The sequence below is a fragment of the Camellia sinensis genome, chromosome 14 (assembly GCF_055761805.1).
Source record: "Camellia sinensis isolate YWXY chromosome 14, ASM5576180v1, whole genome shotgun sequence".
In the NCBI taxonomy this organism is placed as follows: domain Eukaryota; kingdom Viridiplantae; phylum Streptophyta; class Magnoliopsida; order Ericales; family Theaceae; genus Camellia; species Camellia sinensis.
The window spans coordinates 85,029,628-85,043,750 of NC_138974.1; the positions used below are offsets into that span (position 1 = coordinate 85,029,628).

Genomic DNA, 14,123 nt, shown 5'->3' on the forward strand with positions numbered 1-14,123 from the left:
GATTTATTGATTCATTCCAAACTAGAGTTTATATGGGTTTATGCGTGGTATGTATGGTCATGCTACTACACTCCTTTTGAGATGTGTACCATATGCAAATTATAACATTTGGCCTAATTTCCAAAGGATTTACACTGTAACATGTATCCTAATTAATATGCTATATACTTATTAGAGTTCTATAAACCCTCATGTGTAATTGTAATTATTTTACATTTTTCCATCACTAATGATGCCCTTTCATATATGCTATTTTCCCACCACCTCATTAACTCTTTTACAAATAACAACTTCATTTTGGAATTTTTAATGTTTTGACATGTTGGTTTATGTCTTTTAATTTTTTCCCCTCTCCCTTAGTTTTGTGTTTTGGTTGAAATGCTTCATTTCTTATTTTTGGCAGGTAAAAGGAGAGCCCAATACCTCTTACATCTGTGCTTATATTTCGATCGACGGAGTACACTACAGCTATTGACTTTTGGTTTGCTGGTTGTGTTGTTGCTGAACTACTTCTTGGACAGGTACATATTTTTTCCTACAAGGTCCTCTATGCTTCAATATATTTAAATTATATGATATGCGTGATGGCCAAATTAAAAAGCAAAATATTTATGATATAACTTGTAAAGTCACACCCTCATTCATCACAGTTTTTGTGTTAAAAAAAAACTAAGACTAAAAGTATAAGGTCAAAGTTAAAAATTGTGACCTTTAACCAATTTTGTAGTAGTGCTCATATATTAGTATTATTTATTATGAATCTAAAGTATCAATGATAGAATAAATGTAAATAATAAAATCAAATAATAAGCATAGCATTAATACAAGAGAAGCTCTATTCACAACCCAAGATTCAATTGTGAGTGGCAGTGGGTATAGCAGTATGCAAGGGTCCTTAGTGCATCAAATCTTTAGTTAGTTTATGTATATTACTGAATACAACTGTATCAAATCATTCTCCCATTTTCTAATTTCTTGTATTTTGTATTCTAAAAAACAAATTGCTTCCCTAAACATTTATAATTTTCAAGTGCTTTATGTGGTTCAAGCCATCCCCAAACCCATGCAGAGAATAAAAAAAAAAATCAGCAAGATAAAATATGGGAAAGTGAACCACAACATAGCTAAAACCAAAGCAAGTAAAACCAATTAATAAAGATATTCAACCTTCTGATTGTACACCTAAAGTGAGACTTGAAGCAGCAAAGGAGCTATACATAACCATGACAACGTTTTTTATTTTTTTCTACAGTAGTCCCAAAAATAAAATAAAAAACAATGTCGTTTTTATTATCAATTCGTATGGTGCCAAAATATTTGGCTCCTTTTTGCGACAAAAAAATTTCCTTACCAAATTACAAATTTTGTCCAAAAAAATAAACTTCTTTAGCCTGTTTTTTAAGGTAATGTGACCTAAGCTACTGGGGTATCATTTTTTGTTTATGATTAGAATTTTTTTTAGTGTCTTTCCTTTTTACATTGGAAACATAGTCTTTGTTGACTACATTATTATAAAACAACTCCATTCATGTGTGCATGTCGTGCATTTGATGAATGTACTATAACCTTTAAGATTTTTGTTTGTTTATTTTTTTTCCTAATCAAAGATATTATGAGTTTATTTTTCTTGTCTTTCTTTACAAGGAATTCTGATTGAAGCCTAATGGATAAACCGACTGATCCTCCAAAGTGCCCGATCACTCCATTCATTTTCTTTTGGTATTTCGTTAATATCTATTTGTATGTAGTTATATATTTTCCATTATACGAATTCTTATATTCATTTTCATATGTTTATAGCCAAAAACAATCAATGGAGTTAAAAAAAACCCAAATGAAAGTAGACATGAAGGTAAGTGCAACGTATTCTTGTTGTTTGTAGTATTCCTTTTGTACTTGTAAGCTTGTATGTAATTGTTCATATGATTTTATGCATGTAATGTAGGATATTGGGGACAAATGGAATCAACTTCCTGAAGAAGAAAAAAATAAGTATATATATATGGGAAAGCTGCAATCTGAACAATATGCCCAATTAAAAACTGTGGTCCAACAAAAGCCTCCAAAAGTAAAAATTCAAACCCGGATTGAGCTTACATCAATTTGTAAGATTATTAGAAGGTTGGACAAAGCACAACAACAAGCAGTGACTGATATGGGGTTTCATGGCATCCTAAGCCTTAGGTGCACGCACATAGATCATGACTCGTGTCATTGGTTAGTTCAGAACTTTGATCCTTCAACTCATTCATTGAATGTCCACGGTCTTCGAATGCTTCTCACTATAGAAGATGTTCATGAGTTGATGGGATTACCTTCCAATGGTCTACCTGTGAAGTTAACAGAGTCCGTAGATGAAATTACAAACCTATGTGATGAACTTGCGATGAAGAATAAATTTGTTCCGTTCACATCTCTGAAATCTTATCTGCTTGAAACAAAAGATGCTGGAACTGAATTTAAAAGGAAATTTGTCTTATACGTCATTGGAGCCCTCTTGTGCCCCACCACAAAGGCAGGCGTACACCAATCATTCATTAAAATGGTTAAAAATGTTGAGTCCATCAGTCAATTCAATTGGGCAAAGCACACACTTGATTTTCTTGTCGACCGCATTGCTATTGCCAAGGTCAAAGAGCGATCTGCTATGTGCGGCTGTTTGCTTCTTCTAACGGTACTTCCCCTTGATGTGTAATTATTTCATCTATTATTTTTTTACGACGTTTTTCAAAAACATTGTGAAATGTGTCCAGATTTTCAGATTTGTAATGTAGCCAAGGGGTGTTGACTTTTCCAATTTGTCAAATTATACTTAATAATTTTTGTGCCTTCATCTTGTCTACTTCTCTGGGATAGTTGTTGTACAAACAAATATGAGTTTGCTCAGTTAAAGATACAATTTTTTTGCTACATCCTCTATCATTCGTTTTTGTTTTACTTTACTAAAGTGCTTTGAGATGGCATTGTTGTAGGCTTCTTGCTCAGTTAAAGATACAATTTTTCGTTCTTTGATTAATGTGAGATATTTTATTATATATGTGATGTAACGAGAAAGAATCTTTCATAACCATTTTTATGATATTTTTTTATGATCCCAATCATTACTTTAAATTGTTTAAATAAATTCACTCCCTTGCCATGTGGTTGACAACGCAGGCCGTGGTAGTTGGGTTGAAAACTTGAACATTCATTTTTCTGAATCTCTAATAAATTATAGTTTTATGAATTCTAAATTGCAGAGTTTTTCTTCTAGTCTTCGTCAAGTCCATACAACTATTTATTCAATTCAACTCTTTTGATGAACCTTGACGGAAGATCAACAATATTGAAAATCGAGTTACTACTGCAAGGTAGTGTAGGATTTCTTACAACCTCATTTGGTGAATGATAATTCCTTACAAAATTCTTTCTTCAAGAAAAAAAAGAAGTGTGCATACAAAATATGAACTTCCATACGGCAAAACAAATATCATCAACCATCATTTAAGAGTATTTATACAAAATACTAACAGATTTAAGTCCTTAAAAAAAAAATTTAAAAAAAAATCTTAGTTTAGCTCCCAATATCACCTGTTCGATCATATCAACTATTACCCACAGCAACACCTACAGAAACAAATTATATTGTCGTTACGGTTTGTTCACTTCAAATCTATGATTCAAATCATAACAAATTGAATTTTGATATGTGTTTCTGCTTCCTAACCAATGCTTTGGTATCAATTATACGCAAATAATAAAAAAACACACTTGTACATACCCTACTATCAATTAAAATAAAATAAATAAATAAACACACCCGCAAGTATAACTTTATACACAGAACGTCTTTTTTTCTTAAGACTTCAATAAAAGATTATTTTGGAAACAAGGAATAATTTATTATGAATTAAGACATAAGAAACTTCGGAATTCTGGACTAAATCAATGGAAAAACTGGTTAAGAGGTCTTTATCAATACCATTTATCTCAAATTAGATGGTCTAGATTAATAGCAGCAAAATGGAAAAATTGAATCAATCAATGTCGTATAATTCAAAATCAAGATTTAAACAAAGACAATTCATATGAAAATGACCTATTAATCCATTACAAAAAACAAAACGATTATGAAGTATATTATTACCAAATCAAAATGAGAATTTTCAAAAATACTATAGATATAATCTTTTATCTTATAGATCTACTAATTATGAAAATAAAAGGGACCCATATATTTATGGATCACCATTCCAAGTAAATAAGAATCGAGAGAGTTCTTATAATTACAACACACATAAACATAGGGGCAAATTTTTTTGATATACTAAGGGATATCCCTATAAAAAATTATTCAAGAAAAAGTGATATTATGTATATGGAAAAAAATCCGGATCGAAAATATTTTGATTGAAAAATTCTCCATTTTTGTCTTAAAAAGAAAATCAATATTGAGGCCTGGAAGCAATTATTATTTATGTAGAATCACTTGAAAATAAAATAAAATAAACACTCTAGAGGATTCATGCTTCGTCTGTGATGGGTGGGTGAAGGCAAAAATCTCAGTATAGAATTTTCAAATGTTTATGAAATTTAATGAATTTACTTGAACCAGACTCTCTTGTGATGTTTTTTCCCAAGATAGTGCCAACCACTATTTATAGGATAAAAGAGCTGTGCTTGTATTAACCATTTTCTTCATTAACACATGTTTATTGCTTTACAGGTTAGTGGAATCCCAACGTTTCGTATTCCTATTCAAGATGGTGGCATTGGTTTGGACTATCGCCTGCATATGGCCATAGCAGATAAATGGTTGATTTTGACCATAAAATCAATTGGATAGATTTTGACCATAAATGGTTGATTTTGACCATAAAATCAATTGGATAGATTTTGACCATAAATTTATAATTTTATTTTAATTTGATCCAATTAATTATAAATTTTAATTTGTTTTGATAGAAAATGAATACATCTGTCATGTTTTTATAATAAAAATATAAATTTATTCAACTTAGGTGGGAGAGGGTTGTTTGCGTGGGTGAATAAAGTTGGACATTGCACCAGAACACTGTCCAAGCCTCCACCACTACCCCACTGAGAAAAACTCCAAGACATCACGTGATGGCATTGGTCACAATCTTGGCCTAAAAAAGGGCTTCTGTCTGCCCATCCAAAGCACAAAAAAAGAAGATGAAAGAAATAAAGAAAAGAAAGAGGGCCTGTCACCTTTCTCTATCCTTTTCATTGTTGTAAAATAAGGCCACTTTCTAAACATTTAATAATTCTTGACCTCACTTTACATATCATCAATGTAGGATAAAAGGCAAAAATTATTCAGTAGCCACTTTGTGGCATTACCATAATGGTTGTGGTGGCTAAAATGACAGTTTGGCCATTTTCAAGAGAATATTTTATGGAAAAAAAGGATCAAATAATGGCATTCAATTTTCTATATGCACTTCACTACTACAAAAACAGATAAAGATCACACTTTTTTTGTGTGATGTATGTTATTTAATCACATCTTTTAAGTTTTATTAAAGTGTGATCTTTGGAAGTGTGATTAAAATGGGTCATTTTTAATCACACTTTTTAAGTGTGCTTAATAACATTTAGATCACACTTTTAAGTGTGATTAAAAATATTTAGATCACATCTTTTAAGTGTGATTAAAAATATTTTGATCACACCTTTTACGTGTGATCTTTGGAAGTGTGATTAAAAAGGGTCATTTTTAATCACACTTTTTAAGTGTGATTAATAACATTTAGATCACACTTTTTAAGTGTGATTAATAACATTTAGATTACATCTTTTAAGTGTGATTAAAAATATTTACATCACATCTTTTAAGTGTGATTAATAACATTTAGATCACGTCTTTTAAGTGTGATTAATAACTAATAAAATCTGTGATAAAAAAAAGATTCGACATATTTGAAAAATAATCAACATTATTTTTGTATGCACATTTGAAGAATGTAAAACACACTATATACTATATTTTGAATCATAACCACATATTGAATAGAATAACGTCATATATTTCATAAATGGAAATTAAATATTCAAAAGTATATACAAAAGAATTAAATAAAAAAAAATTAACTGTGCTTACATATATTAAAAAATGAAAAAACTTAAAAAACTAAGTTCTTTAATTCTTGGACCATATTTTGCATCTCTCCAAAAAATTTCTAACTTGAAAAATGAAAACAAAAATTAATCCAGACACCGCTGATGCATATGAATAAACTAAAAAGTTAATTCAACAAACCAAAATAAGAACATTAATCATTTATGGTTGATCTTAATTCAGCATAAAGGCTAAAATCTCCACAGAAAAGTGCCTACAAGCAGCTGTAAGAGAAACGAAAAGAGGGAGAGTGTCTAATTGATAATTGCCAAATTAGGAAAGTTATATATGAAAGCAACAATATTCTGTAGTTTGTTGACTAAAAATATATGAAAGCAACAAAACAAAAACAAAAAAAAAAAAACCTTGTTTTCTCTTTGCCATGATCCAACATTTCCTAGTGCAGCCAACCCCACAAAAGCAAAGTTCGCGGTCATAAGTTGTTCATTAATGTACCTAAAACAAAAATTTTATATCAGATTCAATATCATTATACACTTGATAATGATGAAGAAGATAGTGTAGTTGAGCTAGTAGAGGTAGTTACTTGTCACGGACTAGTAATCGGCCACTAACTGTACCCCATTGATCAGCATGAGGGAAGTCTTCTGAAAGAGGGAAATCATATGGCTAGCTTTGGGTTTCTATCAACATCTGAATATATGCATACGAGATGAGATTGTTAATTTTGTTTGTACTGATTAGATTTTATGTTGTCAAAAATTTCATGCCCAAAGTAGTACCTGTTCTTTGGCATCTTCCCAAAGTGTTAGGGCATCCTCTTCGACTAAAACTGAGTTTAGATAGATCAAAACAGGGCCAAACACCTTCTTCCATGGCTCGTCATCTCACAATTTTATTGTCAGATTGTCCCCAGCATAATGGGTGCTGAAAAACATCTGAAGATAAATAACACAATTCTTTAACATTAACATCTAGTAGTAAGGAAATTTGTAAAAATTTATTTATATATGACATTTTCCACTTATTGAAAGTGCAAGGTTGTGCCTCAATAAGATAGATTTAAGTAGTAGGTCATGTGCTTAATTGGAAAGTTATGCTCTGTTCTCCATCAATTCCTTTTTCAGTCCAATTGTTGTGAAGTAGTTTTTCCTATGGATGTCATCATCATAATACAAAACAATATTTGTTCTTTTAGGCTTTGTTTGGGAAGTAGGAATTGGTCAAGAATTTGCATCTACATATATTACTTTTTTTATTTTTTTTTGTTCTTGTCATGAAATTCATTTTGTAAATAGGCCACTGTGTTGGGCCAGTGAGTAAAATTGATGCCATTTGAAAGTGTGCTCTCTTGCAAAGCATAATATCTGAGTGATTAATAGCAAAGGATTGTGCAAAGGGAACAATATCGAATACTTACAGATAAGGTGGTTGGGCCAACATGCGAGGTGAGATCTTGCTTGACAGGGCCACCTATACGGAACTCATCGCTGGGTGTGATCATCCAGAATCCAACAGCCGGGTTGGAGCATATCCACCCATGAACCCGATTGTCTTTGTCATCACATGAATATTGGTACTTATCATCCACCTACATAACACAACATCAAAAAAGAAAAAAAAAACTAGCATATCTAACTACACAAATGCAATCTTTCCTCTTGTGATTGTCAAGTCTTCATGAAGGAACAAAAATATCAAGAAGTTAACACTCTTGATGAATCACAAAAGGGCATTTTTGTCAATTCACAAAACCATTCCCACAAAACTTAGGAAATAGGACTGTCTTAGCAATAACTAGTAGGTGAATGAAAAATGGTCAAGCTTACCTCCCCAGTGAGCTCTGGATTGCTTGGATTTGTCAACAGAACAGCTTCAGGGTAGTCAAGGACTAGGCCAGCTTCACGATCCTGTGGCGTTGGCATGATCCTTTGCCTTTCATCCGATATAGCCATGTTCTGAAACCTAGTCATGTATCATATCAAGATTAAATTTTCCTTAAATTATTCTGTTCATGTCAAAGAATAGCAGGACTGTGAACCATGTCTATATAAAAGTGTGGTTCCAAAAGAACTAGGATAAAAGGCATGTCAACATATGAAACTCTGTTAATGTACTGCGGCATTACAACCTAATAAATGAAAAACATAATGGCCCATTAGATCTGAAAATTTAACACTGACTGACTGATTGACTGACAGTTGGGGTGTATAATCTCAAACCAGTCTTCACCTATTTGAACCCTAACCTCAAAAACTGGATCGGTTTAACGAAGGGTTGGCAGGTAAGCAATTTCTGTATCTATTGTTTATTTCATTTTATTTATTTTTTTAAGTCCAACGGAGATGCAGGATGAGTCCAGGATTTATTGAAAGAAAAATAATAATTTCCTTGAAATTTCTGCTGTGGAATCCTATAATAATCCTAACAATCAGATGTCCTCAATAACCATCATCAAAACATTCTACTGCAACTACACTTACAGATTGCAACCTTCGTCTTTACAAAGTATTCAAGGTCCTCCCTCAATCAACATAAAAAGCTAAAATAGTATATTAATCAGAGTTTTAAAAGGCTTTCTTGAGGCTCGCCTCGATGCTCGCCTCGCCTTGAGGCTAAGGTAAAACGCATCAAGACTTTGATTTTTAGGCATTACTCCCCAAAGGCTTGCGCATCATAGTTTGAGACATGCGCCTTAAGTGCGCTTTTTACGCTTTTTGCGCATAAGCATGTGAGGAGTATGCACATGCAGAAGTTGCCTTGGGCATTTGTTAAACTTAGTCTATTAGATTGTTTAAACATAAAAAATTAAAAAGAATTCATTTTTCAACTATATTCTACAGGAAAAATTAAGTAAATGATCAATCAAGAAAAACACAGTTAATGGTCAAGTGAGAAGCTCAATCACTGAAGTTAAGAATATCGATTTCTCTTTCAGCGAAGGAAAACTTCCTTCTATGCAGTAAAATGTTCAACGCATTAAAGCAAAAAGTATTTACATATTTATATTTAATTTTGTTTTTATTTTTTTAACTATTTAAAAATATTTAATTTATTCAGTAAATATTAAAATTTGAAATTTGAAATGCTTACGCCTCAACGCCTTGAGGCTTACGCCTCGCCTCATGAGAGGTAAAAACTTTGATATTAATATAGTTATCGTTACATCACATTCCACTGAAACAGCCCACCGACACTTGTCGACACTCCCCAAGATGTGTCCTATCTTATTATTTTTAATTTTTTTTTTCAAAAGACATGTTTTGGATACTTAGGATACACAAGTATCAATCACATAGAGATGCATGGAAACACATTGCATGTTTGAAGAAATAACTGGGAATCGAATGATAAAATAAAGTAAAGAAAATTTATGCCTATTAATCCCTCATCCTTAAAACTTTTTAGTTTTAGAAATTCTAAAACCCAAAACTTCAATTTATTTCCTACTTCGGGATAAAGGTACATACCTGCAATAGGACAAATAGAATTGCTGCATTTGCAGGGGCTAGAGAAAGGCTCATCATCCCTCCACGCAACTCATTTGGTATATACCTGTGTATGGAACAAGCAGCAGAGGATATATCAAAAGTTTCTCTCAAATAAACAAATAAATGAATGCAATAACATCCCAACAAGTAAAAGCCACAACCAACTAGTAATTAGAAGCAAAGAAGCACTAGTATAATTTACATAGTGCTCAATCTGGCAAGTGAAGGTAAAAGAAGGCCAACACAAGCATGAAATAAGCAGAATAGTGCTACAAGAACTCCAATTTCCTGCACATACAAGTACAAACTGTAAAAGTTCAAATCCAATTTTCAAAAACAAAATATTAGGTAAAAATAAGAAAGAGTGTTCTTCAAACAATCATGATTAGAAGTTTCGGTACGTGATAATCGTAGGCCACTATGGACAAAACAAAACCCGTTACTATGAACACATAAACCAGGCAATCCTCAGTACGAAGAGATAACGGTCCACTGAAAAACCATGGAAAAACTGTGCTTCCTAGCAATCTGGCACCCAGAAAACAAGGATATATCAACCCTAGATGTACTTCTTGCTCATCATCCTAAAACCATAAGAATATCATTTAAATCAATTGGTAGTCAATGAAATTGTTGCTACATAGTGTTATTGGGAAAAAAAAAAAAATACCAGACGAAGTCTCACTATTATGTAGCACTAGAAGGGACAATCTTTTTTATTGTCCAATAAAACATCACAATAGACTGAGGTACCTACCTGCTCTCATTCTCAAAATTGGCATAGATAATAGGTGGCAGAAAAAAAAAAAAAAAAGAAGTAAATATAAGATCCATTAATAATAATTTGTCCTTTGACATTCCAAGAACCAAAATTGCCAACTAATTGGGATGAGATGAAAATAGACTTACAAATATTTTATGTATATATCATGCTACAGACTCGATGTTAATTGCACAAACTTATGAATTCAAAAAACACAAAAGGTAAAACAGACAAATCAAATCTATTAATTGTTGGAAAATTTATAAAGAGGTGGTTGTGAATTGAAATAGACTCCATTTTGAATGAAATGGTGTAACCTTTCATGGTGTCTTTTTGTTTTAAAGGAAGGGTCAAAGCTCCATTTGAATGAAAGGGTGCAAACCTTTCATGGTGTTTCTTTATTTTAAAGGAATAGGTATGTCCCTTCTTTATACCTTTTCTATTCAAATTGAATAGGTGCCAACAAAGCCTATATAAAGGCAGCCCCATTCCAATTTTGATGGATCCGAAAAAATTCAGTCTGAAATTCTTGTCTCTTTGCTGTCCATTTTCTTTTAGTGCATTATTCTTCATATAAAATATTAGGAATAAATTTCAGAGAGTTATAGAACACAAGGTTCTAGTTCGCCAGACAAATTTGTTTGAAGTGCTTCTACAAATTTGTGAAGATCATTGTATCCTGGGAGATAGACCCCACTCAACCGTAAGCACCATAGCGGGGCGAATCTGTCTTAAGGACAGAGTGTCATACACTCGACTTGGTCTTAATTTTAATTCAGTTCGATAAATAAATCTGGTATGTTATTTATTTATTTTGTTTGAATTTATTTCAAGTTATTTTATTTACACAGAAGATTGTTCCAACAATCTTAAGACAAATTCGAATTATTCTGTTTACAGAATTTTTCGTTTGTTTTCCTTTTTCTTTCTTCGTAAATAATTTCAGAAGAAAATTATTTTCTGTGGATTTACAAAATAATATTCTGGTTGGAAAAACAAATAGTGATTATATGCTATTTGACAGATAGTAGTAATATACTGTCTCTTTTCTTTGACAACAACTAGTAGTACGATACTGGTGTCATTAACAATTCAGAATATATTTTTGTGGAATTTTTTCAAAAATTAATTTTGGATTTTAGAAATTATTTTCTGAGTTTTCATTAATTAAAATTCTGTTTTCAGTATTTTAATTATTGAAGTGTTACTGAAATTAATTTTCTGTGTGGAATTAATTTGGTTAAATAAAATTTTATTTTATTTCTAAATTAATTGAAAAATAAAAGTTATTTTCTTATTTCTTTTATTTTACAGAATTTAATTTCTTGTGTGGAATTATTTTGTTTAAATAAAATTTTATTTTATTTCCAAATTAATTGAAAAATAAAAGTTATAGTTTTATTTCTTTTATTTTACAGAATTTAATTTTCTGTGTGGAATTAATTTGTTTAAATAAAATTTTATTTTATTTTCAAATTAATTGGAAAATAAAAGTTACATTCTTGTTTCTTTTATTTTTTACAGAATTTAATTCTGTGAATTTGGTTTAATTTTCTGTGTAGTGTAAATTCTAATTCTAATTTTGTTTTATATATTAGAATTGATGGCTACTGAAACTAATGCCCAAACAAGTACTAATGTGGTGGCTGCAATGACACCAACCCCCTCTCCTGTTGTGACAGTACCAATAAATCATGGAGAAAAGCCAGAGAAGTTCTTAGGAACTGACTTTAAAAGATGGCAACAGAAAATGTTGTTCTATCTTACAACTCTGAACCTGGCTCGTTTTCTCCGTGAAGACGCTCCTATCCTGAAAGAGGATGAAACTGACCGGCAAGTGGTTGCTGCGGTTGATGCTTGGAAGCATGCCGATTTCCTTTGCCGGAATTACGTCTTGAACGGACTTGACAACACATTGTACAACGTCTACAGTCCGATCAAGACAGCAAAGGAACTTTGGGAATCGTTGGAGAAAAAGTACAAAACGGAAGATGCCAACTCATTCTGCATGACATTCACGCAGAAGGTATGTCTCTCAGTGAATCATTCCAAGTTGCAGCCTTAATTGAAAAATTACCAAAAGGCTGGAAGGAATTCAAGAACTACCTCAAACACAAGCGCAAAGAAATTTCTATGGACGAATTAATTGTGCGTTTGAGAATTGAGGAGGACAACTGCAATTCTGAAAAGCGGGCTGGTAAGCATCCTATGGAGTCTAAGGCAAATGTGGTGGAACATGCTTCAAAAACCAAGAAACGAAAGTCTTCTAGAGAAAGTTCATCACAAGGCTCTAAAGGGGGGGATAATAAAAAGTACAAGTTTGATGGAAAATGTTACATCTGTGACAAAGAGGGACATTGGGCCAAAGATTGCCGTAGCAAAGGCAAAAGTAAAAGAAGAACAAGCAAGAAGCCTGCTCAAGCCCATATGACCGAAGTGGACAATATTTCCAATGGTGTCGATGACATCAATCTTTCTGCAGTTGTTTTCGAGGCTAATCTTGTCGGAAATCCTAAAGAATGGTGGGTGGACACTGGTGCTACTCGCCATATTTGTGCCGACAAAAAGATGTTCACATCTTATTCTATAGTGGACAATGGCGAACAACTCTTTATGGGAAACTCCTCAACTTCCAAAGTTGAAGGACAAGGAAAAATTGTACTCAAGATGACATCTGGAAAGGAACTCACTCTCAACAATGTACTGCATGTACCGGACATTCGCAAGAATTTAGTTTCCGGATCTTTGTTGAGTAAGAATGGGTTTAGGCTAGTTTTTGAAAGTGACAAATTTGTACTTACCAAAAACGGGATGTATGTAGGAAAAGGTTACATGTCTAATGGCCTTTTCAAGTTAAATGTAATGACCGTTGTACCCTCAGTTATTAATAATACTACATCTTCTTCTTACTTGCTTGAGTCTTCAAATTTATGGCATGGTAGACTAGAACATGTTAATTATGGATCTTTGCATAAATTAATTAATATGGAATGTTTACCTAAATTTGACATTGATTCAAATCATAAATGTGAAATTTGTGTTGAGTCAAAATTATCTAAAACTCCTTTTCATTCAATTGAAAGAAGTACGAAACCACTTGAATTAATTCATAGTGACATTTGTGATTTTAAATCAATTCAAACCAGAGGTGGAAAAAAGTATGTAATCACTTTTATAGATGACTATACCAGATATAGTTATATTTATTTTATAGCGACCCCGGTCTTTTCTCTTTAGATTATTGTATCCGGACTTAGGTTCCGTGGATCCTGTCATTACTTATTGGGTGTTGTTGTCCTTTAATCTCTTTGTATTTGAAGTATAGGTTGTTTTGGGCGGGTCTGTTACAGGTTGGTTGATTTTAGATGCCAATGGGTGATGCCCAGATTTTGGCCTTCACGCTCGAGCGGAAGTTTTAACGCTCGAGCGGGCCCTTCGTTGTTGCTTCTACGCTCGAGCGGGAGTTTTTACGCTCGAGCGTGATTTTCCATCTCCCAGTACTTTAAATCTGCAGATCGTCCGCTCGAGCGGTAGTTTTTACGCTCGAGCGTGATCCCTTGTTTTTGTTCCTCCGCTCGAGCGGAGAGTTTTACGCTCGAGCGGGTGTCATCGCCTGCAGAACTTCTGGAAGTGTGCAATCGACGCTCGAGCGGCTTTCTTCACGCTCGAGCGTGAGTCTGTGTCTTACGCTCGAGCGGAGCTTTCTACGCTCGAGCGTAGAGTCGATTACATCAGTCCGTGATTTCACTTTTTGGATCACTTTTTGACCTACCTTTTCTTCTTAACT

General features: G+C 32.8%; 1 long non-coding RNA gene and 1 pseudogene across 2 annotated transcripts; one reads left to right on the forward strand and one right to left on the reverse strand.

Moving 5' to 3' along the window:
* Positions 1-393: 393 nt before the first annotated feature.
* LOC145806679 (uncharacterized) lies at positions 394-1,857 on the forward strand. Its single transcript, XR_014350073.1, has 3 exons — positions 394-521; positions 1,645-1,719; positions 1,801-1,857. It is a non-coding gene; the product is annotated as an uncharacterized LOC145806679 (long non-coding RNA).
* Positions 1,858-6,375: 4,518 nt separating this feature from the next.
* Positions 6,376-9,723, reverse strand: LOC145789134 (uncharacterized; annotated as a pseudogene). Its single transcript, XR_014350292.1, has 6 exons — positions 9,553-9,723; positions 7,912-8,047; positions 7,503-7,673; positions 6,865-7,020; positions 6,669-6,775; positions 6,376-6,577 (listed from the first exon to the last, which is right to left on the reverse strand). The product of XR_014350292.1 is annotated as an uncharacterized LOC145789134 (transcript).
* Between the last annotated feature and the right edge of the window lie 4,400 nt (positions 9,724-14,123).